At 39.7% G+C, this 27,419-nt stretch overlaps 1 protein-coding gene and 1 long non-coding RNA gene across 15 annotated transcripts in view; one reads left to right on the plus strand and one right to left on the minus strand.

Moving 5' to 3' along the window:
- Positions 1–27,419, plus strand: part of SDK1 (sidekick cell adhesion molecule 1) — a 656,852-nt gene that overhangs the window by 159,393 nt on the left and 470,040 nt on the right. Inside the window, exons 1-2 of one of the 14 annotated variants that reach the window (XM_039493150.1) lie at positions 4,286–4,441; positions 4,938–5,063. The exons of the other annotated variants lie outside the window; for them this stretch is intronic. The gene's annotated coding sequence lies outside the window, so the exon portion shown is untranslated. Of the gene's footprint in view, positions 1–4,285; positions 4,442–4,937; positions 5,064–27,419 lie in introns of those variants that run through there. 14 annotated transcript variants of the gene reach the window in all.
- LOC120373999 lies at positions 1,031–4,352 on the minus strand. The gene is made up of 2 exons (XR_005585846.1): positions 3,930–4,352; positions 1,031–1,356 (listed from the first exon to the last, which is right to left on the minus strand). It is a non-coding gene; the product is annotated as an uncharacterized LOC120373999 (long non-coding RNA).

Here is a 27,419-nt window from a genome sequence, read left to right on the forward strand (position 1 = left end):
CCACTTAAAAGCTGTATATAGATTATTATTGAAACTTTTTGCATAATAAAAATTATACTGCTAATGGACAATGACATGGGTCATATGGAAGAAACAAAACGTTGTGAAAGTTCTCATATTTTATAACATTAAATTTTAGATAATCCTCTGCAAAACAATTATTAAGTGAATGGATAAGAATGACAATATGGAAAAGCGATTACCAAATTATAATTTGCAGACCGCCAGTGATCTGTGGCTCTTTTGCTGGTGCTCTACAGTGAGTTGGCAGGTTATATGGTGTTGACACTCCTCCTTGTGTGCAGCTGCTAAATAGCATTTTAAAAGATCAAATAGATTCCTAATATTGTTTACCCATTTAAGCAGTTGCTACATTCTTGTTTATTTGTATTATGGTTGTGCACAGTAGCCAGGGCCCCAATGTACAAACATGTAACTAAGAGACAGTCCTTGCTTCCAGTCATAGGAACATTATTCAGTTGCCAACACAAAGGAAGGTAGTGTACAAGGCGCTCGCTCTGTTAAGACATGATACAAACGGAAAATGCTTGAGGGATAGGTTAGGAGAATCCGCTCTAGCTAATCATGTGGGATCCATTTTCTGGACCCGAATAGTAGATTTTTCATTATCTGGTTATCATGGTTTGTTTAGGGCTCTGTGAAGTCCTACAGCACATCATGGAGAGTGAGTGGAAGCAGATAATAGAAAGACCATATGTCTAATCTTAGACCCTATGAACTGTTAAAAATGATAGAAAGATTGGCATGTATTCCCAAAACATAAAAAATATAAGAGCATTAAATTGGGTTACATTTGGATGCAGGGGGGAAACTGGCATCCTAGAAAGGATAAATGTCTTTACATTCCAATGAAGGGCAAATAGAGAGTTTCTTAAATATTTGGAATTTTTTTTGTGTTAGGGAGTGGTCCAGTTCTCAGGTACAAACTGTATATGCATTTCAAAACAGGAAGCCTCTGAGGCTTTTGTTAGGAATTACAGAAGACAGAAATTGAATCAGCCAGTAAATCTTTCCCTTAAGAAAGGTGATGAAGTGATTTTAATACCCAGTTAGTTTAATAAGACTTAATCTGATTCACCTTTATCCCTTGCAGACATCCCCACGAGTGTTGTCATTACTGTATACCAGTTTTATGGTGGTCTTGTTAAATTAGTTTGGTTACAGTTGGGACTTAAAATTTTACATACTATCTGCATCGTACGTATAAAAGATTTCACTTCTGAGTATTGTAATTGAGGAACATTTTACTTCCTCCAGATAATTCAGAATGGATAGTGATCATTTCTCTCTCAAATTGTTGTTAGATGTAGAACTCATGCGTCTGGCTCTTCAGCTCTGAAGAAAAGTTAGAGAAAACAGAAAATGAGGATTTTACAGCAGATACTTCTGTGATGGGTTTCCCCGGGGTGCCACCTGGAACTGGGGTACCACTGAGCTCCCCTGACCCTCCAGCCTGGGTTGCTTTTACACTATACTGCTGTGACCAGCCTGCACTTTCGCCAGCACACATACAGGTAGAGACACACCCAACTACACCCAGTTACATGCAGACGCTGTGAGCAGCCCTGGATGGGAAGGCTTCAGCTAGGGAACTTCCCAGCTACACAGGCATGCATCCCGTCTGGAGTGTAAACCCAAAATTATATCATCTCGCACTGCACAGGGAACTGTACAGCGTAAGCTCATGAAATTCACCCCACCTCAATGTGGAGAAGAATACACAACACCTTTCTGCCCTAGTTATGACTCTCACACACCGGTTTAGACAAAAGTAAAACAAATTAAAACAAATTTATTAATTACAAAAGATTTTTAAGTGATTATAAGGGATAGCAAACAGATCAAAGCAGATTACCTAGCAAATAAACAAAAACACAAAAAAAGCTTAATATATTAAATAGATTGGATATGAATATCAGATCCTCAATTTAAGTGATGATACAAGCAGGCTGCAGATTCTTAAGGGGCAAGCTTCACTTGTCTACAGCTTGGAATCCCCAGCTGTTCCTTTCACAGGCTAAAAATCTCTTTAGCACTTCCCCCAGTTCAGTCTTTGTTCCTCAGGTGTTTCCAGGAGTCTCTTTGGGTGGGGAGTCAGTGAAGAACCAAGATGATGTCACTCCCCTGCCTTATATAGCTTTAGCATATGGTGGGAACCCTTTGTTTCAAAGCTTGGTTCCCATGCCAGTCAGTGGAAAGATACTGATATCCCAAGACGAAGTCCAGCACCAGGTGACCTGGTCACATGTTCCTGTAGTGTTCCAGCAGCCACGACTCGGCGGCTGTCTGTGTCCTCAGGAAGGCCCCCAGGCTTATTGTTTTCTCTAATGGCCCTTTCCCACCCAGCTTTTCAGAATGAAAACATCTTGTCTAGTGAGCGTTCCCCAGGTTTAAACACATTTGTAATACAGTTACATAGTCAAATATTCCTAACTTCAGATACTAAAATGATACATGCATGAAAATAGGATAATCATATTCAGAAAATCATAACCTTTTCATTGATATCACACATGATCTGTCTTCCATAAAATACATCATAACTATGTCATAATCATATCATATCACTATGAAGAATATGGGGTGCAGTGTCACAATTTCTGTTACAGATATTTGCTGCGCAGTTGGGGCTGATGACATTTTATGACTGGGCAGACAGATTGACAGGTAAAGGGTGTTCACAGCAGTAGATACTGTAAATACAGTGTATCTGAGTCTTCTAGACAAAGCCTGCTGTGGGCTGCCTTCATTGCTTTTGTATGAATAGTTCAGTTAGTGGTTATTTCAAAGTTGGGTGATAATGCTATTTGCAGGACCGGATCTAGCAGGCACCAGCAAACCAAGTTCATGCTTGGGGAGGCACAGTTCCAGGGGCGGCATTCAGGGTGTTTTTTTTTTTTTTTTTTGCTTCGGCAGTTGCGCTCTCGGAGGTTTTTTTATTATTATAATTTTTTGCTTGGGGCAGCAAAAAACTGAGAGCCGGCCCTGGCTATTTGCATACTCAACAAGTCAGAAATAGGTTAAAATTCACAATCTCCAGATCTGCTAAAACCAAGGAAATAGGAGTGATGGAAAAAATGATAAACTTACTGAATTTTTTGGGGTATTTTTAAGAACAATGCCTGTGTTGGTTCTTCCTATTAAACAGTAATGTATGGTTTTGTTGAAAGCTAAGAAAAGTTTTATCCGTGGGAGGACTTTGGGGAGGCAGTTTAGTTTTAAGAAATTCTCATGGGATTTGGTACTGACAAACGGGAATTCTGAAGTTTGTGTAATAAAAAGCAACTGGAAAGGGTATTTTTTAAGCAGCTTTACTATTGTATCTTTAATTCTGCATATTAATGACTTAAGCTCTGTCGATTGGACTTTCACTTCATGGCCTGCAGCAACAGCAGCAGAAGCGTATCCCCTAATTTTACAACAAAAATATCTAGCTTTGGGAATAGTTAATGGACCAAATTCTTTACCCCAATAACCCACTGGAATTGCTAGGGATGTACAGGCCTAAGTGAGGGCAGAATTTGGCCCAGTTTTCATATAGAAGGTAAGGGCTTAAATGATTCTTGGTGGACACCAATTTGATGCCCTTTTTAGTGTTATTAATCAATCTGGCTCTTTTCCTAGGTACTGAGATATATATATTATAATTCCAGTTTTGAAGGAGGGTGATAAAATTGAACCTTCATGTTATGGACCCATTAGCCTTATTGATGTCCCAACTAAATTCTATGCAAGGTTTTTGCTGACCAAACTATTGCAGTAAGAGGCTGAAGTTTGTTATTTTTGTGAAGAACAGACTGGCTTCTGGTTTTCTCATTCTATTATTGATCAGTGTTTTGTATTGTCTCCCTTGATCAATAAATATGTAAATATCCCAAAATCAAAAGCTATATGCTAGGTTTGCTCACCTTTGGGCAGCCTTTAATTCCTCACATGTGAATCTTGTTAGCTGCAAGATACTTGAAGCAGGGATTAAAAAGGAGCCTGAAGTAAGTTTGAATTTTCTTATAAGAATCCTTCACTTCTCTACTATCTCTCAGGACTGACGATGTAGGGCAGAACTGAGATTTAGCTATCCCTTCTTCTTTGAGTAGTGTCTCTAAGAGTGCTCCACTGTAGGTGTATCTGCACCTCTGCACCTCTAATTGGAAATTTCAGGTAGCAGTGTCCATTCTGTTGTGCATTTGGTTGTTGTGGTATTAGAATCTTGTTGTGGCTATGGCAGTTGATGTAGATTATTAGGGGAAAGCCCAGCCAGTTTTGGCTGGTTTTTGGTTAGTTCAGTGTGTGGCAATAAATGGCTGCTTTTAAGGTTTACAGCTCTCTGTGTCTCCAGTGATTTCTTCCTAAAACTGTTGCCCCCAAGGATACAACAACATGGCAACAAGGATGGAATTCCTGTGCTGCCCCAGCAACAGAAGTAAGTAGAAGTCAAGGTACAACAAAAACCAAAAGCCCTTTTGCTGTTGGAAGGGGGTGAGAACTGGCTTGTTTGCACTAACTGTGCAAACTGAAACTAAAAGCATGGGTACACTTATGGGGCCGCTGGAACCTTTTGAGGAGACTATAATGCAATGTCACATATCTATTGAGCGTTTTGAGCTTTTTGTTATTGCAAATGACATTACAGAAGAGAAGAAGGTGCCAATGATCTTAAGTGTTGTAGGGGCTAAGACCTACTCTCTGCTACGCAGCTTACTATACTCTGTTAAGCCAGAGACCAAATCTTACAGTGGCTTTGTGGAAATCCTGGGGTCCCATTTTTCTCTAAAACCATTGGTAATTGCTGAAAGATATAGGTTCCACAAAAGAGACCAAAAAGAAGACAAAACAGTTGTACAATTTGTAGCAATTTTGAAAAACCTTGCAGAACACTGTGAATTTAAGGAGATATTAAATGATGCCTTATGTGAGAGTTTAGTGTGTGGCCTGAACAGTGAAGCTACACGGAAGCGCCTATTGACAGAGGCTCAGCTTACTTTACAGAAGGCTGCTGATATTGCGGTCTCCATGGAACTGGCTACAAAGGAGGCGCAAAGGAGGTTAGTTCAGTGTGTGGCAATAAATGGATGCTTTTAAGGTTTACAGCTCTCTGTGTCTCAAGTGATTTCTTCCTAAAACTGTTGCCCCCAACAATACAACACATTCAACCCACACATTTGCTCTCACTTATGCTATACTATCGTGTATTTAGCTGTAACACTCTGAGTACCTTTCCCAGACCGGAAGAAGAGCTCCGTGTAGCTGGAAAGCTTGTTTCTCTCTCTCTCACCAACAGAAGTTGGTCCAATAAAAGATATTAATTCACCCACCTTGTCTCTCTAATATCCTGGGGCAGGCTGTAGACTGTGGGGCCTCCAGCAGGGAGCCTCAAAGGAGCTGTTACACCCTGTCACAGCTTCTTAGTATATCTATGTAATATTCCCTTACCTGAATGAACAGTGAGATCACAAGGGGTTATTAAATGAAACCAGAAAAGGTAAAACAATGGCCTAAGGTAAAAAGCATTCCCTCAAAAAATAGCCGGGTTTATAGCTCTGAAGAGGGACTCCTCAGGTTCCAGGGCTGTCTGGTCAAGGCTGAGAAGAGAGAGATCAAAGGACACTGATCTGTTGAAAGGTGCCCCTGGGAGAAAGACAGGAGGGAGGGGTCAGCAGGCAAGCTGACACAGAGACAGCAGGCTGATTGAGAACCAGAGTCTATACTAAGCAGGTTACAACTTGGTCCCCAAGATAATGGAGGACACCAAGGCTGTTATGTCCACCTAGGGACTTGAGTAGAATAACAAGTGTAGATAAGACAGTATGTGTATAGGGTTTTTTGTTGTTTTACATTCACTTCTTTGTGTACCTTTGGGCAAAATAAAACATACTTTCTTTTGGAGAAGCTGCAGTGTGACTGTTACTGTCAGCAGGCTCCCAAAGGGAAACTCTTGCAGGCACCAATCCCATAGGGCCTACAAAGTAATATAATATGGTTGGCAACCAGAAGGATGCAAGCCAGAGACCCATTGCTACAGTGAATCATAAAACTAGTGTCTATTTAGTTCATGGTTTTTAGCGTCTAGCAGAGATATGAATTTAAATTTCCAAGCTCATCTTTTGAAGGAGCTGTGCAGCTTTCCTTTGAGAATGAGGACTGAGAGGTCAGATATGGACCTTCAAAAAGATGAGCTTGGGAATTTAAATTCATAAATCTGTTGTATACTAAAAAACATGGCCTAAACAGAGACACTGGTTTTATGGTTCATTACAACAATTTGTAACAAACTGTACTGCCTGATAACCCTTAACTGCCCACTTCATTTTAATTGATCTTCTACAGAATGTGTGAATCCCTTATATTTAACAATCTGTCCCGCCTTGTATTTCCTCAAACTCTCTGGCTATCTTCCCCAGACCTGAAGAAGATCCCTGTGAAGCTTGAAAGCTTCCCTTCCACCTGCAGAAGTTAATTCAATAAAATATTATCTCATATATCTTCTCTCTCTCAGAGAATTAACTATCAGTCATATTGTTTATTTCTGTCATTTGTCATTTAAAATGTAACAATGCAGTCATGTTGTACATGACGTGTTATAATTGTAGCATAGCAATTAATTCTGTTCCACTTTGTACAGTTCCCCCCCAGCAATTCACACAAACCAGGGCCAGCTCCAGACCCCAGCGCGCCAAGCGTGCGCTTGGGGCGGCGTGCTGCGGGAGGGCGGCAGGCGGCTCCGGTGGACCTCCCGCCCGTGACACAAACAACTTTTATTTTTTTTTAATATGGGCAATTGTTCTGATACTTACAGCCTGAACTGACTAGAATATTTTTTGTCAAATGTAGTAGGCTCAGGAAGAACATTGTAATGTTTTGATGAGTTTTGCTGACTCATTATAAGTTCAGTGCTCCAAACTGACTCCTTGAGCTAATCAGCATTGTTCCTTTAAATGGTCATATTGGCCACTTGTAAGATTCTTTACATCCCTTTTCCAAAGCACTGTTAAATCAGATGTATCGCAAGTACTGACTGCTCCTTTCTAGTTTACCATGTCACTACTTTGTGTTTTCTCTCTGATGTTGTGCATTTTTTGTTCGATTGTAAAAAGATTTTTCTATTTATTGGATACCAAGTAAATTACATTTTTTTTTATTATTTGCAGTTCTTCATACAACTTTTTGAGTCAGAGAAAATCATGCTTTTAACACCTAATTTTATTTCTGCTGAGATTATTCAATTTTTAAAATATTTTAAAAAATAAAGTTGAGGAGAGAAGTTGCCAATTCCCCCCTGATGGAAGAGGTAAAGTGCACCCAGTCTTACTACAGTTGCTCTCAGTGAAGAGGAACTGATCTTCTTACATCCCTTGGAAATGAACATATGGCCTTCCAAAGACATCTTCCTGCCAATTGCCAGTGTCCCCTGGAAATGCAGAGAGTGAAAAGGAATTCCGTTTCCTCTCTTGAGTGAAAGATGTTTACCAAATAGGCCCTTTCCTCTTGTAATGAAGCTCTACAAACTCATTTTTTGTTGGAGGGAACTCAAATCTCTGGGTATACTATGAATACTTCTGAAATGTCAGTCTGTGTTTCAAAATTTCACTGTGTACCAGTACTCATTATTTAAAGCACAAGTAGAAGGGATTTTGTTACTGCACCTTTTCCTTCCTCTCTGCCTGTTATAAAGTTTTTTTTAAGATGTAGGGGAAGAGAGGCAAGGCCAGACTGATCATTTTGTTTTTCTCTTTAGGCATTTGCTTACCTCTTGTCCTCTCCTGTGTTAAAAATCACTAAAAAATACTGTTATTTTTTTTTAAATTAGTACACTAATATAAAAATGACCAGCATGTGATTTAGCTAATAAATAAAGCCACCATGGATTAGGTATTGATTTGGGAAACCAATGTTGGAGCTATTCTCAGCATTTGGAAAAACATCACCTAAGTGATTTGGAGGCTTACTCTATTATCCATATATAGTTATCACTACTGTAGTTATAGTGCTCCAAGTAGAATTTTAAAACAAAATTAACATTTGAAAAACTTTACATATATTTAATGTTATTGACTGAAAGCTTTGCATGAAATCTTCAAACAAAAATAAAAAATTGCCAGTGTAGACTAGCCCTAGGCTTGTCTTAAACCTAATAATAAAGGTAATAATTGGAGATATACCAATCTCCTAGAACTGGAAGGGACCTTGAAAGGTCATTGAGTCCAGCCCCCTGCCTTCACTAGCAGGACCAATTTTTGCCCCAGATCCCTAAGTGGCCCCCTCAAGGATTGAACTCACAACCCTGAGTTTAGCAGGCCAATGCTTAAACCACTGAGCTATTCCTCCCCCTGAATTCTGAACCTCAGAATTATTCTTGAGGGAATATCATTTCTTTAGTCAAAAGCCTGGGTTCATTATGTGTAGACATTTCCATGAGTTCGGATGGTTGTTTCTTCCCAGTGTCACACTGGTCAGCTAGAATGACGATAGAAAAAAATATTCCCCCATCAAGAATCATAGTTTTTCCATACTTCTTCTGGAAACACAGTCTTGGTCCTTTAATAAAAATGTTTTGCTGCAAAGGTGGGTCTCTGGTTCTTTTATGATTTGTAGAGAGACAAGCCTATAACCAGAGGTCAATAAAGGATATTTTAAAAGATAAAGGTGCATCAGTTCATAATGGATCCAGAAATCATCACTGCCATTTAAACTGTTTTCTATATGACAAGCTATTTTACCTCTTGTCCTACAACTTGTTACCTGAATTGAAGGATGTTAGCGTGAAGTCATTTTTTATGTTCAAGCATATCAGTATTAACTACTTTGCTGAAGTTCTTTCAAGTTAAGGCCTCCCTCTCATAAATCTACTTGGGCTGTGTCTAATCAAGTTGTGTTTTTAATGATATCCTCTAAAAGTTCATTGATAGTGTCTTTCTCCACAAATGCTGGTAAGTCAACTGGTCTAACAGTTTGCTGTTTTTTTTTTTTTTTAAATATGTTTGCTACTTCCCAGTCTTCAGGCAAGGGGACTATTAGCCCCTGTTACTGAGTCCATTGTCCATTAGCCTTTGTGGCCCACTGTGTCATCACAGCTCTCTCACAAGACTAGCACCCCCTTCTATTGGTCACTCTGGATTTGTGGTGGTTTCTCTGCCAGTTAACTCAGCCCTCTAGCTGGGTAACCATTTTAAATCCACCCCTTTCAGGGTCACAATTGTCCAAAGTAAGAAGTCCCCAAAATGTCTTAATACAAAAGATCCTTCTCCCCTCTCTGGGGCTGTTCCTCAGTCTGTCTTTGAGGTTCAGCCTGAATCCCCCTTCACTGGGGACAGTAGCAAAACCCAGTCCCACCCTTAACTCTGGGTTTAAAAGCCCAAGGCCATGTATAACACAGCTAAGTCAAAAAAAACAGGAGTACTTGTGGCACCTTAAAGACTAACAAATTTATTTAAGCATGAGCTTTCGTGAGCTACAGCTCACTTCTTCGGATGTAAGTAAGTAAGTCAGCTGCTTTACTTGTATCATGGTTTTCCCTGAGCCATTTCCTATCTTGGCTCTTTAATTCCTCTCTGGATCTCCCAGTCTCTTCATTGTTTTGATCAGGGTCTCTCCCAGGCCTCCCTGCCCGAAGAGCTTGCCTCCCTACTCAGCTTCCTTTCCTGCTCTGACTCTCCTTCCAGCTCTTTCCACAGTTGCACCCTGTCTGTGCTTAAAATCTGACTCCTTTTATACAGAAATCACCTGATTCCTCACAGGAAGGGCTCATCCTATAATTAGGGCCTGATCAAATTCACAACCATGAAAAGTGTGTCAGGGACTGTGAAATCTAGTCCCCCCGTGCCCCCCCCCCGCCCATGAAATCTGGTCTTTTGTGTGCTTTTATCCTATACTATACAGATTTCATGGGGGAGACCAGCGTTTCTCAAACGGGGTCCTGATCCACATGAGAGTTGCAGGGGGTTGCAAGGTTATTTTAGGGGGGTCACGGTATTGCTACCATTACTTCCATGCTGATTTCAGATCTGGGTAGCCAGAGAGCGGCGTCTGTTGGCCAGGCACATAGCTCTAAATGCAGCACTCCGCCAGCAGCAGCGCAGAAGCAAGGGTGGCAATACCATACTATGCCATACTTATTTCTGCGCTGCTGCCTTCAGAGCTTGGCAGCCAGAGAGTAGCGGCTGTTGACTGAGGGCCCAGCTCTGCAGGCAGCAGCACAGAAGTAAGGGTGGCAATACCATCCCATGCCATCCTTACTTCTGTGCTGCTGCTGGTGGCGGCTCTGTCTTCAGAGCTGGGCTCCCAGCCAGCAACCGCCAGTCTCCAGCTGCCTAGCTCTGAAGGCAGCACCGCCGCCAGCAGCAGCAGCGCAGAAGTAAGGGTAGCAGTACTGCCAGGAGCGGCGCCAGGGTTTCTGGCACCCTAGGCAGAATTTGGGGGGCGGCATTTTGTGCGCTCCCCACGGGGCGCGCGGGATCTTCCGGTTCCGCTCCCGTTGCACCGCCGAAGAAGGACCCTCCGCCGAAATGCCGCAGGCAACAGCAGTAGTCATTGAGCTGCTCAATTGCCTGCCACTGTTTTCCGCGGCACGTCAGCAGAAGGTCCTTCTTTGGCGGTGCGATGGGAGCGGAACCGGAAGCTCCCGCATGCCCCATGGGGAGCGCACAAAATGCCGCCCCCCGAATCCTGGCGCCCTAGGTGACCGCCTAGGGTCGCCTAATGGAAGCGCCGGCCCTGAGTACTGCAACCCTCCCTACAATAACCTTGTGACCCCCACACAACTCCTTTTTGGGTCAAGACCCCTACAATTACAACACTGTGAAATTTCAGATTTAAATAGCTGAAATCATGAAATTTATGATTTTTAAAAGCCTGTGACCATGAAATTGACCAAAATGGACCATGAATTTGGTAGGGCCCGACCTATAATCAGGTTTGGCTTAGTCCCAGATTCCCCAGCTATGGGCAAACCACCCTGTTACAGTCCCCAACAGATACTGCTTATTCCAGTTTCTCGAGAGAATCCTTTATCCCTCAGTAACATCTCTTTGGACAGCCTGTACAACATATGAAAAGGTATTTTGATCTAGAGCATTTTAGGGTTTAGATCATCTTGTTCCAACTATAGTGTATATGTGCATTTTCACTCACTCTCTTTCTTCTAAAAATATGGCCAGATCTTGTCCTTCATCTCTTTGTGCATTGTGCCCTTCTCTCTCTTTGTGCACGGGGGAGGGAGATGTTCATCCACCTTCTCTGCACTGTCTTTCCTGCTATTGGGGTCCAGAAATCTCACACATGGGCTGGGGTAGGGGGCTGCATTTAGTTCCCCCACCAAGCCGTTCGGAAATTTGACTAATAGTTAATGCTTCGTGGAGTTTCTGCCTTTACTTCTCTGAGACCTACAACTGGTCCAAAATACCAGCCTTCACAGCCTCTGTGGCTACAACTTCATCCAGGACACGGTATGCTGCCTGTGCCCATCCCATTAGAAAAAGGGCCAAACAAATATCCCTGGAATCCTCCCAATAAGCTTCAGTAACTACCAACTCAAAAGTGATCAGGTAGACAAGTGAGTCATCTTCCTATCCCAGTTTGGGAGGGGCTAGGACTTAATTAAGGCCTGCTTTTGTGTTAATCATCCTGTGAAGCACCTGCTCCTGGAATTGTTAATATTGTTGCTATTAAGTTGTAGCCTGGGTTTATTGCTCCTTCAGAAACTGCAGAACAACATGCTGCTGTTGCTTCCATGATTCCGTCATCTATTTCAGGATCTTTCCATTTTCCATTCTTTGGACAGACGATGTTTCATACCACTTCTGGTACCATGTGTAAGCAGGTGCAGTTCCCCCTGTATTCCAGACAGAGTGTACAAACCCTGGATGAGATGAAAACTTAGCCCATTTGTGGGATTTTTCTTAACTAACAACAAAATACAACCCCCAGCCTAAGCTTTCTCTTAATATTGGACATCTATAGGGTTTTCTCCTGCAAGATCCCCAGGGTTCTGCTCAGAGAGTCCCTCCAAACATTCTTATATACTATATCTTATATCTTTTTAATGGGTTCCTACCATCTGACATTAGGATGACTTAGCAGAAGGGCTCCATGTCCCTTTGTAAATTCCTAAATTCTGACCCCAGTTAAAATATGTAACAGATCTTTTTGTGGAATCATGTCTTTAATGGCTGAATTCATTTTGGAAGGCTATGCAGAAGAAATGTATTTAAGGGAAATCTGAATAAACTCTTGTCCCCACGTTATTTGGCAGAACCTGGTCAATATAGTCAAATATTCTTTTTTTCTTTCTTTGTCAAAAGAATCCCAAATTTTGTTCATTAAAGTTGCTTGTGGGCATCGTATTACATGGTGAGACATCTCTGTTCCTGAGACACAAGATACCAGAAGTCCATACAGTCATTTGAAAGTTGGTCTCTGGCTAGAAAATCTGCCTTGGAATTGGCCCTCTTGAGCGTAAGTGCCAATGACATTTTTGAAATTATTTCTTTGGTTTTATTAAATTAACACTTGAACATAGACACCGATGGACATTTACTCTGTCAGTCCAATTGTAGACACTTTTAAGTAAAAGCAAAAAGCATTTTTGAATATAAGCCTCTTGCATATGATCAGACATGCATTTTAAAACAAACCCCTTTCTGTCTCTGAGTGTTCTCATTAAAGGCACTCATTATCACATCTTGGAAACATTATACATTAGGATTTTTCAAATAGCCTTCAGAATCTAACTTTTTTTAACGTTTATCTGCCAAGTGTATTAATTAAGCAGTATGTAACCCACCTATTGTGACACTCTGTCTCTCTCTAGTGGTGACTGGATTACATATAGAGGTTTATGAGCATACTACAGCCTTGGCTTACAGAGCTGACTCTTTTTTAGCTAAAGCAGTAGAGGCTCATGCTTTTAGAACAAGAGGTCCCAATTTCAATCCCCTACTGACAACCCACCCAGCTGTGTGGCGTTATAAGTACATAGTATTCTATACCCATGTTTGAATTAAAAAAATATAATGCTTATATTTCAAAATAATCCAAGAAGTAAATATTTGAATGTACAGGGATTTTTTTTTTCATTTTACATTTACTTTGATCCTGGAAATCATAGTACTGAGAGACCATAACATTTTACTATTTGAGCATTTTAGTTATTGTTACCAATTTTGATTTCAAGGCAGGTGTTACAGGATGAAACCAGTTATCAAACAGAAAATTTTAATAATGGATGTTCAAGCTTCAGTTGAGAAGTTCTGTTAGAAATGAACTACCTTTGCTCACTAACCAAAAAATTTGTTAAAAGCAGCAAAGAGTCTTGTGGCACCTTATAGACTAACAGACGTTTTGGAGCATGAGCTTTCATGGGTGAATACCCACTTCGTCGGATGTGTTGTACCTTAAGAAAAAAAAAAAACGGTGGGCCTTACTCTACCCTGTCTTTCACCTTGTGTCTCCATTTACACCTATGCAAATTGGATGTAAAATGCTACTATTCTGTTTTGGTGGCATTCTATACCTTCTTTGCCCAGGTTTTAGTCATGGCAAAAGGTACAAGATGGTGAAGAATCTGGCTTGCTTATTTTAAAGGCCCTCTCCCTGCCTTTCAAATATTGTGCGTAGTTGATCCATTACTGGAATTCAATGACTGATCATATATTAGGCTTCTGTTTTCCAGTTAAAGCTTATATCTAATGTCATTCTGCTATGAGTTACTGTAATTTTGAGTAATTTTCTGAAACTCAAATTGAGATTAGCCATCTGGTCACTGGATTTTTTAACACCTTGAGTTTTTTTAGTTTGTTTTTTTTTTTTTTTCTTTAAACATTTGATTAAATGTTACTATTAGGAAACCCATTTATCTGAAAATGAAAGAAGTGCCACTTCTTTGTGTATGTATGGTACTTGTTCTTTATCAGCAGTACTTAACTTTTTTAAAGTGGTTCTCTGCTTAAGAGGAACAATTGTTAGCATGACTAAATTCCACAGTTAGTGGTTATTTCCAGGTTGGTTTTCTAACAACATTTTTAGTGAATGCCAAAGTTTTTTTTTTTTTTTTAATCCATTGACCTTTTTTAGGTTTTGTACTCTTCATTCTGCTGCCTGATTACTTAAGGATTCACTGAGCAGTTCGCTTGAAGGCTGTTCTTTTTCTTAGCCACTGGCATGAAAATGCATCTGTCTGTCTGAGTGAGGCCTCTTTGATCTTCAGAGAGTTTTAACTAAAAGCAGATTACAATGAAAGCTGTCAGGCAATTTTTTTCCTATGAAATTGGAAGTACTTCCTAAGATTTCATGTCAGGTGAGGCTTTCCCTTCTCAAGGAATTAAGATTTGGGAAAGTGATCAGACTGTTTTGACCAGCATTCTAAGATACATAAATGTGTGTGATGTACAGCTTTAGTACTGTGCCAAAAACCAGTGCAGGGCATCATATAGTCATATGTTAGTTAAAACCCAGAGGGATAATGATCCTGCTAACCCCTGGATAAAGTAGTATTTAAAAACCTCATTAAGAGCCTAGAGTCCAATAAAGTAATTAAAACTGAATCTGTCTCTAAGTAGTCTGAATTTAATTCCTATACTAAGGTGCTGATTTGCAGATAAATCAAGTCACTCCTTAAAGTACCTAATAGTTTGTTTGTTTATAGGATAAGAACTGCAAAAATTTACTCTGCAAATCTTACAGGATGTCTTGAAATCCACTGCAGCAATATGAAATATCCTTTTGTAAATACATGCCAAAAGTGGATTGAAGGAGCCTTAATTAAAAAACCCACATAATTCCATCTTCCTTTGTTTTTCTTTTGAACCTGTGTATTGGTAGTAAAATTATATAGAATTTGGTCTACTGAATCATACCATTGATCTGCCTATAGCAGTCAAATATTTTGCCTCCAGTAGTGGCCAATACCTGGTTCTTCAGAGAGAAGCAAAAGACTCTTAGGGCTTGTCTACACTTACAGTGCAGCAGTGGCGCAGCTATACTGGTGCAGCTGGGCTACTATAGTGCTTAGTGAAGACATAACCTACACTGACAGGAGATCTTCTCCTGTCAACATAGGTACTCCACCTTCCCGAGAAGCAGTAGCTATGTCAATGGGAGTGTTAATGCCAACTGGAGTTTTAAGTTATTCTCCATAATTTTTACTAAAACAACTTAGTATCATTGGCAAATTTCACCAGATTGTTAACCATGAATTTCTATAAATCATGAAGTTAATTAAAACACGGTTTCAATATGGCCCCCGGGGGTAGATACTCCATCACTCACCTTTCCACTTTGAGGAGAACTGTTAAGATTTTTCAGGGGGAAGTGATCTGTAAAACAGTAGTAGTATAGTATTTTTCTTATGTCCCTTATTTCAGTGTAAACTGGGGAAATCTGATTATTATTTTATTACACAATATAAGGAGTTTGTGTTACTTCTAGTATGATAGTTTTTATTGTTCTTAGTTTTAGTAATTAGCTAACAAAACTATTTTGATTTTTATATACAAGTGCTCATTAATTATTTTATCATGAGAAAAATGAGTGCGGTCCAAGTGTTCTATTAAAGCATTTCAGTCTGGAAATTTTCTTATAATTGGCTTGGCAAATGGAATGAGTGAGATTAGTTGCTAATGAGAAGATAAGTATAGTAATTTTTGCATGATATGAACCTGTGATTGTCAGTAGGTAGAAAAAGGAAGTTAGATTATTTTCCATGAGACCTTGCTGCTTTGTGAGAAATCATTAACATCTTCTGATATTGTAAAGTAGGTTATTTCACACCTGCATTTTTATCACTAACCATTAATGCTCCAGCCACAGATTCTGATGTTTTGCTAATTAGGGAGACATTAATGAAGTAAGGGATATGAACAATAATTTATGGCTTGTTCTAGTAATCTAAACAAAAACCTAATTGCATAAATTTATCTTGTACGTCCACCCTTTGGCAGGATATTTGTGAAATGCAGCAAGTGTCAACTTTTCACAAGCAACAGGTGTGACCTATATAGATTCACAAGTCTTTCTAATGTTAAATTGCAAATAACTTGAGTCATTATATGAAGTGATAGATTAATGGCTTGTTGAAATCCAGTGGCTCCTGTAAGCAAGGATTTTGCATTTATGCTCTGGTTCATTTTACCTGAATTATTTATGAAGCTAGTTTCTGCTAGGTAACTACTGTGTATTATTATTTTGAACTTCTACTGATTGTTCACAGATTTCAACATCATTAGGTTTCTATGTGAACAAAATGAGGCACTTCTTATCTCCTGTTTCAAATTCAAGTTTATTGTCCTCATCCTCAAGGACCTTCAAAATCCATGACCCTGCCTAACTCTCAGCTTTCATCTTCTCCTCCTGTCTTTCCCACTGTTCTCTCTACTCAAACCACCCTGGCATGGTACAGTTCCCTGTTTATTGCCTCTTAATGATTTCTCTATCAAATTTCCTTAATTTACAAGTAAAAATGCGCTTGCGTCCCTGACCATCTTGGCTAATAGCCATTGATGGACCTATCCTCTCATTATTTTTTGAATCGAGTTATACTTTTCGCCTTCACACCATCCCTGGCAATGAATTTCACAGTTGACTGTGCGTTATATCGAGAAGTATTTCCTTATATTTGTTTTAAGCCTTCTGCCTATTAATTTCATTGAGTGACTCCAGATTCATGTGTTATGTAAAGGGGTAAATAACACTTCTCTATTCACTTTGTCCACATCATTTATAGACCTCTATCCTATCTTCCCTCAGTCATCTGTTTTCCAAGCTGAACAGTCTCAGTCTTTTTAATCTCTCCTCAGATGGAAGCTGTTCCATACACCTAATAATTTTTGTTGCCCTTCTCCATACTTTTTCCAGTTCTCATATCTTTTTTTTTAGATGAGGTGACCAGAATTGCATGCAGTATTCAAGCTGTGGATGTACCATGGATTATATAGTGGCATTATGATATTGACTGTCTTACTATCTAGCTCTTTTCTAATGGGTCCTAACAGTCTGTTGGCTTTTTTGACTGCTGCTGACCGTTGAGCAGATGTTTTCACAGAACTATCCATGATGACTCCAAGATCTTGCTTCAATGGGAACAGCTTATTTAGACCCCATCATTTTCTATGTATAGGTAGGATTGAATTTCATTTGCCATTTTGTTACCCAGTTTTGTGAGATCTCTCTGTAGCTCTTTGCAGTCTGCTTTGGACTTAAATATCTTGAGTAATTTTGTATTGTCTGAACATTTTGCCACCTCACTGTTTACTCCTTTTTCCAGATCATTTATGAATATGTTGAATAGCGGTGATCCCAATATAGATCCTTGGGGGACCCTACTATTTACTTCTCTCCACAGTGAAAACTGGCTGCTTATTCCTTCTTGTTCCTGTCCTTTAACCAGTTACTGGTCTTTGAGAAGACCTTCCCTCTTATCCCATAACTCCTTACTTTGCTTAAGAGCCTTTGTTGAGGGACCTTGTCAAAGGCTTTCTGAAAGTCCCAAGTACACTTTATCCACTAGATCACCATTTTCCACATGTTCGTTGACCTCCTCAAAGAACTGCAATAGATTGGTAAGGCATGATTTCCCTTTACAAAAGCTGTGTTGACTCTTCCCCCAAAATATCGTGTTCATCTATGTGTCTGATAATTCTGTTCTTTACTATAGTTTCAAACAGTTTGCTTGGTACCGAAGTTAGGCTTGTAAGTTTGACCTGTAATTAACAGGATCGCTTCTGGAACCTTTTAAAAATATCGATGTTACATTAGCTATCCTCTAGTCATCTGGTACAGAGGCTGATTTAAGTGACAGGTAACATACCATAGTTAGTAGTTCCACGATTTCATATTTGAGTTCCTTCAGAACTCGTGGGCGAATACCATCTGGTCCTGGTGACTTATTACTGTTTAATTGATCAGTTTGTTCCAAAACCTCTCTACTGACACCTCAATGTGGGACAGTTCCTCAGATTTGTCACCTAAAAAGAATGGCTCAGGTGTGGAAATCTCCATCACATCCTCTGCAGTGAAGACTAATGCAAAGAATTCATTTAGCTTCTCCACTACAGCCTTGTCTGTCTTGAGTACTCCTTTAGCATCTCGATCATCCAGTCGCCCCACTGATTGTTTGGCAAGCTTCCTGCTTCTGATGTACTTAAAAAAATGTTGGCGGTTAGTATTTGTCTTTAGCTAGCTGCTTTTTGAAGTCTTTTTTTGCTTGCCTAATTATACTTTTACACTTTACTTGCCAGAGTTTATGTCCTTCTGTTTTCCTCTGTAGAATTTTACCTCCAATTATTAAAGGATGTCTTTTTGTCTCTAATCATCTCCTTTTCTCTATTTAGCCATGGTGATGTTTTTGGTCCTCTGTTTTTTTATTTGGGGTATACATGTAGTTTGAACCTCTATTATGGTGTTTTAAAAATGTTTCCGTTCAGTTTACATGCATTTCACTCTTGTGACTGTTCCTTTTAATTTCTGTTTAACTACCCTCCTCATTTTTGTGTAGTTCCCCCTCTTTGAAGTTAAATGATGATGTGGTGGGTTTCCTTGGTATTTTCCCCACACGAGGATATTATATTGACTAATTTTTAAATTTATGTTACTACCTTTTCATTAATGCCTTTTTAATATATAGAATTTTTGTAGCACTTTATATCTTCAAAGCATTATTCAAACATAAACTAATGCTTAAAACTGCCTTTTGAGGTAAGTAAGTAACTATATTACTACTATCCCATTTTACTGATTGAGACTGAGGAACAAGGAGACTAAGTTACTTGCCCAAAATGAACCATATGAGTTAGTGAGTAAACATGTTCTTCACTTATGTTATTGAAGCTGTTATTGAAGCGCGTGCCTGGGGCGGCAAGCCGCGGGGTGGGGGCGCCCTGCTGGTCCTTGCAAGGGCGGCAGTCAGGCAGCCTTCAGCGGCTTGCCTGTGGAAGGTCTGCCGGTCCCGCGGATTTGGCGGCAATTCGGTGGCAGGTACGCCAAAGCCGTGGGAACGGCAGATCTCCCGCAGGCAAGCCGCCGAATCCGTGGGACCAGGGACCTCCCGCAGGCAAGCTGCCGAAGGCAGCCTGCCTGCTGTGCTTGGGGCGGCAAAAAAGGTAGAGCCACTCCGATTGTTACTTAACTGAAATATACAGCATATTATTCAAAATTCTGATGCCTCTAAACCAATCACTTTCATATGTATACTTATCAAATTATGAAAGAGCTATTTAAAGTTGCTTTCAAAATGATGGAGACAGTATTAAATTGAAAAGGAGCAAAATCAGCTAAATTCAAAAGCTGTTGCAGCATGTATCAAAAGCTTAATCTGGAAGTGAAAATGAAACATCAAATGCATTTTTGCTGTTTTCAGACTACAAACCTTCCCCAGAGGAAACTTTAAAAATGTAGTTAAGTATACCGTGTATGAGGATGCTTTGTAAAATGGATAGAAGATGATTATGTTATTGATGTTAGCTAATTGTTAGTGAGGACAATTTTGTGGCCTGATCCTGTAAGCATACACATGAGTAATTTTATCAGTTGATGCTTGACTAATAAACTACGGTAATATATTTACAAATAGCATTGGGAAAATCCAAGGAATACTTAGACTTGATTGGAATGTTTTATTTGACAATTTGATTAATGTCTGTAGGTATATGGATGCTAATATAGCATCCACCTCTGTCATAATTTTTAAGGGTTATTTACCCCAAGAAGCACTGACTTTTTAAACAGCTTTCTCAAGGTTTAAAATTAATAATACTGAAAAGTAAAATACTAATATTGGGGCTACTTGATACCTAATTACCTGAAAGAGCATCTTGTTCCCTGTGATATACTGCCATATTTGGGATCAGCAGAGAAACTTCAGCAGGAGTTCCTTCAATACAATAGAGATGGAATTGCTAGCAGGGCATTCTCTGTCAAGTGTCTTCCATTTTGAAAATTCCCCCTCCTCTCCCACCTGGTCTGCCATACCTCAGATTTGTTAACTTTCCAGGTACTCTTTGACTTAGGATGTTGAGGAAGGTGTTGGGTGAATGGACATTCTTTTATTTATGTTGTGATTTTTAATTTATGGGATAGAGAACCAGAGCACTGGATATGTGCCTGTAGATGTGTTTTAATTATTTGAATAAATAAATAAATTTGTCAGTGCTCACAATGAAAAATTGTATGCCTTCTTTGTCTAACTTATAAGGTGAGTGTGTGTGTGTAGTATCAGAGGGTTAGCCGTGTTAGTCTGGATCTGTAAAAAGCGACAGAGTCATGTGGCACCTTATAGACTAACAGACGTATTGGAGCATAAGCTTTCCTGAGTGAATACCCACTTTGTCAGACGCATATAAACAGGATAGGCATCCTTAGCAAATCATAACTTTTCCATTGACACCTTACATGACATATTGTGTACAAGATTTGTTGCAATTGTATAACAGTAATATATCAATGATATAAATGGTCAGAATTATTTCTACAGCATCACTCATACCCCCCTATATTGCCCTACTAAAAATATTAATGGATAGTCATGCTTTTCATGCATTGTCCGGAAGAATTATAGACATCATGTTGAACTGCCAACATTTAAGTTTCAAAAAATGAAAAAGATGGCCATGTTTATGTTTCTAGCAATCTAAGCTAATTTTTCTGGTTCAATGGATTTAAAGTGAGGGTCGGATTATTTTTTGAAACACGAGAAGAACGTCAGGAGAGCCAGAAAATATTTAAATTCTCACAAATTCTGCATAATATAGTAAAAGACACCAATGATTTAATCTGGCATTGCAAATTCTTTGTTATTTTACTAATAGTGCACTGTCAAAGGTAAACAGGGATAGTCAGCATCAGTATTTCTGAACTAATATGTGAAAAGTTTTCTTTTTGCACTAACTGCCACAGAATTCAAGGGCTTTGACACTTTATAGTAGAATACATAATGTTTTTTACATAATCTCTCTTCCCCAGACAGTGCAAGCATATTTAAAGAAAATCCTAAATATTAACACTATTTTAGAACTGCTAAGCATTTACTCTGTATTTGAGTATGTGTTTGTATCTGAAGTTGTGAATATTGGCTATGTACTGGTAACGTACACATGTGTTCTATTCCTGGGTAACACCCCCCAGATAGAATTTACATTGCGGCCAGACGGATATATTGATGGCCCATCAAAGACACTTACGTCTCACAATGGGCCATAGAAGAAACTCATCCCACCCAGTAGGTCTTCTTGCAGATGCATCAGACTTCGAGAGGCCAATGCCTACCCCCGGGAGTCATCAAAGCGTGTAAGGACATGTGATATGCTCATGTGTCCCTGGACTCCATCTTGGGCTAGTAACTTTCCACAAACAGAGGCCGTTGGCTTTGTTTGTGACAGTAAAATTCCATACACATGGCAGAGAATATAAAAGAACCCCCAAGATATCTCCATTTTGTCTTAATTTCTACTTCATTTCTCTGGGCTGGATTTCTAACAAGGAAGCTTTGGATAAGGACTGATGAACCCCAGTATGTTTGGGTAAATCAAGAGAAACTTTTGCAAGCTCACAGTTTATTCCATCACTGCTATGTTTCTGATCTATGAACACGGAAAAATCACCTGTATGTATATGATCTACAAACTCTCTTTTCTTTTATTATTAAACCTTTAGTTTTTAATTACTAAAGGATTGGCATCAGTGTGATTCTTGCATAAGATTTGAGTCACATATTGACCTGGCTAAGTGGCTGATCCCTTGGGATTAGAAGGCCCTATATTTGATTAAATTGTTTTTCAGTAACCACTCATCATAGAGTCTAATGTCTGGGTGGTGGGCAGAGGTCTGGAATGCCTAAGGAGACTGCATTTTTGGCTTCATGTTAACCAGTGTGGTGAGACAGAAGTTCACTTTTGTTATTGGCTTGGTATAAACTAATGATAGAATAACCACCATTCAGGAGTGAGGCTGCCCCATTTCTCAGCAGTCTGTCCTGAATTTGGTATTCTCAGCTGTGACCCTCTGAGGCATGGTGACAGTATGCGCTAATAAATAAAAGGAGATTTACTCATCCAGGAAGAGAAGATTCTTGTTAACTTTGTTTTAGTAAGCCCTCTAGAGATGTATTTCGTCAAATATGCCTGTTTCCCCTTATGAGAGAAGAAGGGACTATCCCATATTTGCAATGATATAACAAATCACAGGAAAGAATAGACATGCACAAAAACATTTTTTATTAAAATGGAGGAGACCAGCTGATTATATATCATGATTTAAGCAATATTTCTGATCTCATACTCTCTGAGATTAATAATTATAAAATACAGCCTGATAAAAGCCTTGTATTTATTTGCTGTATTCCTAAACTGATTTGGATATTTATTTTATTTTACAATTGATTTAATATTTACTGAATTTACTGTGTTGTATGTCCTAGTGCTCCTGGGGAAATTCCGAACCATTTCACGTGCACAGAATTCATGTGTCGTGCAGAATTTTTTTCTCACAGAAAATACATTCTGCCCAAAGGTGCTGTAGTTACTCCTTTTGCCCACCAGGGGCCGCTGTGGTGCCAGAACAGAGATCAGCCACTCCTGGGCCAGACTCAGCTGTGGAAAGGGAGAGAGCAGAGGCTGCCTTCTTCACAGCGCCCTGTCTGTGGGGCCAGGTCAGGAGGCAAGGGATATGAGGAGCTGCACAGCATGGGGCTACTGGGGTTGTGTGTCACAGGCTGGGGTTCAGAAGGGTTAGAACAGACTGCGGCGGGGGCTGGATGGGAGTGGGGGCACAAGGGCACATGGGGATAAGGGGGTGGCTGAGTAGGGGTACAGGGACACATGAAAATGGGGGATGGGGTGCAGGGACACATGGGGGAGGAGGGTGGCTGAGTAGAGGTATAGAGACACAAGGGGACAGGGGGTGCCAGGACACATGGGAAAGGGTGCAAATGTGTTTGACTGAATGAGAGAAGCTAGGGATCAGACAGGGTCTGCATGGGGAAGGCTCCCTAACAATTGCTTCCCCCCCCCCCCAAAAAAAACCTTTTCCATACTTCTCCCACCCACACCCAACAACCCTTCAGGTTCACACTCAAGCGCCTTCCCAGCAATTACTTCCCTCTCCCTCAGCAGCTCTGTTACCCCTAACTCCCTCAAGCCTTTGCACTGCTTCTCAGGGGTGCAGGAAATGCATTTCTGTATTCTAAGTAAATTATTACTCATAATTCTATAATAATATCCCTAGTAAGGAATCTATTTGTCAAAAAACATTTCCTGAACCTTTTTTGTTGTCGATATTGTTACAGACATACTTGCTGACAGGTATTTTGAAATAAATTACCAAAATAATTGAAACTGGCATGATTATGTTGTTATTTTGACAAATAAAATATGCAGAATTTTAGAGAATTTGAAAATATTGTGTGCAACATTTTTAAAAAATTTTTGGCACAGAATTATTAATTTTTTGGCACAGAATTCCCCCAGGAGTAGTAGTAGTCAATATAGCTATTTTTACTATTAACAGAATTTATAAATCTAAGCTAAATTGCAATATCTAGAGATGGGAGAAATTTTGTACTGAAATTATATGAAGTTGATTCAGTGCTATATACCCAGGCTTTGTAATTTTAAAAATACAATTCAATAAACTTCAGCTAATACTCAGAAAGTTGTATGCACATTAGCACATCAGAGACATTTGCTATATTTTATTTTTTAATTTGTGCTCTTGGACACAAACACCTAAAGAGAAGTGTAGCTCTAATTTCCTTAGTGTATGTTGGGAACATTTTAAAATGTCAGAGCAAATAGTTCTTATTTTTCTGTTTCATTGTTTCACGTAAAACACTTAACACTAATGGAAAAGTTAGTTTCAGTGGGTAATTTGTCATATATAAATTACATGAAAAGTGTTCCATTCAAATGGTGTTTGACTATTTTTGGTGTTTCTAGAATAAAATATTTATTATTACTAAGGCTATTAAACATTTCAGGGCTACGTATTATAAGTATAGCTTGGGGGTAAATAGACATACTGTACTACTTATTTTCAGTTGAGTGATAGTAGTTCACTTATTTTTACTTTGTTATGCTTTTAGGGAAATAAAATAACATTGTAAGGAAGGTTTTCAGGAAAAAAATGCAGATTAGGTTTTAATTGATCTGCTGAAGCAGATATCTACAGCAATGCTGACATTTCAGCAGGATGGAAGTAATCTGGATGGTCACAAAATCTTGAAGACATTGGTAAGGACATGCAGGTGAACGACAAATATCTGGAATGGGGTTAAGCAACAGGCCACAGCTATATTTAACACTAAGGAAAGGTGTTATGTCGGTTGTGGGCAACCTGCAGTCTGCAGGCTGCACATGGCCCGTCAGGGTAATCTGCTGGTGGGCTGCCAGACTGTTTGTTTACATTTGCATGGTCGCCTGCAGCTCCCAGTGGCTGTGGTTTGCTGTTCCCGGCCAATGGGTGCTGCGGGAAGTGGCGTGGGCCTGGCTGCTGCTTCCCGCAGCTCCCATTGGTTGCGAACGGCAAACCACGACCACTGGGAGCTGCGGACGGCCATGCAAATGTAAACAAATGGTCTGGTGGCCCCCACCAGCAGATTACCCTGATGGTCTGTGTGCAGTCTGCAGGCTGCAGGTTACCCACCACTGTGTTATGTGCTCATCCCCTACTCTCACATACCAGGCATTTAACTGGTTCCAGTGTGTGGTTACAGGGCTCTCACCATATAACCAATAACTTGCAATAGATCGTCCTTGGGCTACCCTTAGGACTCAGTTCACTTACGAATGATCCTCTTCCTCCCTACATAACGGTTACCAAAAGCTCTCCATCTCCTATAGCAGTGGTTCCCAAACTTTTGTACTGGTGACCCCTTTCACATAGCAAGCCTCTGAGTGCGACCCCCTCTTATATATTAAAGCACTTTAAAATATATTTAACACCATTATACATGCTGGAGGCAATGTGGGGTTTGGGGTGGAGGCTGACAGCTCACGACTCCCCTTATAATAACCTTGTGACTCCCCGAGGGGTCCCGAACCCCTGTCCTATAGGCACAAGATCCACCAGCAAAATCCGAGGTGTCATTTACCTCTGGGAGGTGGACTTTTTAGCCTTTATCCTCACTAGACACAAGTTGCAATGAGCTAAACAGTCTTACCTTTCCTAGTATTAAATTTAAAAGTCCTGTTGCTTTGAGCTTGACTGTGCTTCTGTAACACTGTGAGGAAGACAAAAGGACCATCTGGATCTCAGCCAATTTGCCCCAACAGGAAAAATTCCTTCCTGATCTTAAACCAGCCAAATGAGCATACTCACAGTATCCTAAAAACACAGGTCCTGTACTAGTAAGGGGAGGCAGGGTACTGCAGATAACAGAGGCAAGAGACTTTTAAAATGCCCCAGAGAATTTAAATAGACAGGGCTGGGGGCATGCAAGAGCCAGTCAGCCATCCCAGTCCTCCCAACCCCAGCCAATGGGAAGGTGGAGGACCTGAAGAAGGAAGGGCCCAGCCTTTGTTTTGCCAAGTAAGTGTTCTCACATTCCCCCACACACTCACATTCTCTCCTGTGCAACCAAGATCCCTCTACCATTGAATGTGGGCATGGGGTGGTGGGGTGTTTTTGGTTGTTCTTGTAAGTTAAAATTCTAGTAAGTTTAAAAACTTTAAAAGTGTGCTTAGCCTGCTTTGCACTTTTTTTAAATCTCATAATGCTATATGATCTATATCACCATTCATAAGAACTTTGATTGTATAACTATAGATATATCTGCTTTATGATGAAAGGAATGTAGCTTAGTAGTCATTGCTATTCTACAGTGAGTTTCTGAAGCAGCAGGAGAGAGATTATTTTGCAAATTGTAATATAATACCAGATATGATCTAGCCTGAACCTGTAATATCTGTCCCCTCACAGAAATGACATTTAATTATGGTAATATCTTTCCTGATAGTTGATACACAGCACGATGTATGTTAAAATTATGCAGTTTGTGGTAATATATTTTAGAGCATTGTTTAAAAATATAAAGAATGAAAATGTTAACACTTTGGGGAAAACTCTTAGAAACTTCTATTAACTGTAGGGACAACAGCTTGGGGTTTTGTTTTCTTTCTTTCCCCACAAAGGTAAAATAATTTGACAAACACTGACAAATATGGTAACTCCATCTAATTCCTTCACTGCACATCTTAATCCCTGATGGACTCTTCTCAAATAGATGGGCTGTGAGGTTAGGGAGTTTTTAGATGTGACGCCTTTGCAGCAGTCTCCCACTGACAGATGCAGTGACCTTATCATGCGGACAGCTCTATCCAGTGTGACAGCCCAGCCATCTGTCTTGTATCGATTATAATTGATTTAAAGAAACTGATCCCCCAAAGCTTGGTGCAGTTAAACCCTATAGCTAAACTGACATACATTTTATTTGAAGATTTGAACCTTCAGGGTTTTTTCCTTTCATTACAGACTGATTTGTAAACCACAGCTTTAAAATATGTCTAATGGTTGTAAAACAGTCTGCCTTTGTTTTTTCAAACAGTATATTTAAAACTATAGACAGAGGCAGTCCAAACTCCAGGGGGAAGAGACAAGAACTGGAATTCACTGCTATTGAAATAGCTAATGACTGCCCATTTTTTAAAAAACGACAGGATCTTTTGTTTGCTTCCACAAATTGAGGACAAATGTACTGTTCAGTTCTCCAACACTGTTTACTGCTTCCATGAAAATGTTACGTTACATATATGTGTGTGTGTGTGTGTGTGTGTATGTAGTATGTATATAGCTGTATACAACCTAACCATGTCTTATGATAATATACTTCATCATATAGATAAGTGAAAATATATAACAGTGCATACAAATGATATTCAACAATATACATACTGGCTGTGCCAGTTTTCTCCTTTTAGTTTTAAATCACAGAACCTATCTAGAATAATCTGATCTATAATTTTTAGTTGTATTTTCCTATGCAGTTCAATAGATTGTATTACAATAAAAAATCTGGACTATTTTATTTTAACTTTGAAATCTGTTACTTAACATTTAATCAAAAGAGTAGTATTTCTAATAGTGCAGGACTATAGTATTAGTTTCTGGTATGAGACCAAGTCCTGGAGAATGTCTGGATTAGAGGTGGGAATGTTTGGAGTGAGCCATACACTGTGAAATGCTACTATATAGTCCCCTCTGTCCTGAAGGATCTCAAAGCACTAAACAGGAAAGACTTCACCTAATGGTAGAGTGCCGTCATCTCTGAGTAGAAATGCAGCAGATGTTTAACAGTGTACAGTAATGCTTCACAACAGTTTAGGACAGGTGGTGACGAATGTTATATTTGAAAGAAATTGCAAGGCAGTCAGCGTAGTTCAAGGATTGAATGGGCATGGAGTCTAAATTATTCTCTCATTTCTAGA

Source organism: Mauremys reevesii, linkage group 10 (assembly GCF_016161935.1).
Source record: "Mauremys reevesii isolate NIE-2019 linkage group 10, ASM1616193v1, whole genome shotgun sequence".
Lineage (NCBI taxonomy): Eukaryota > Metazoa > Chordata > Testudines > Geoemydidae > Mauremys > Mauremys reevesii.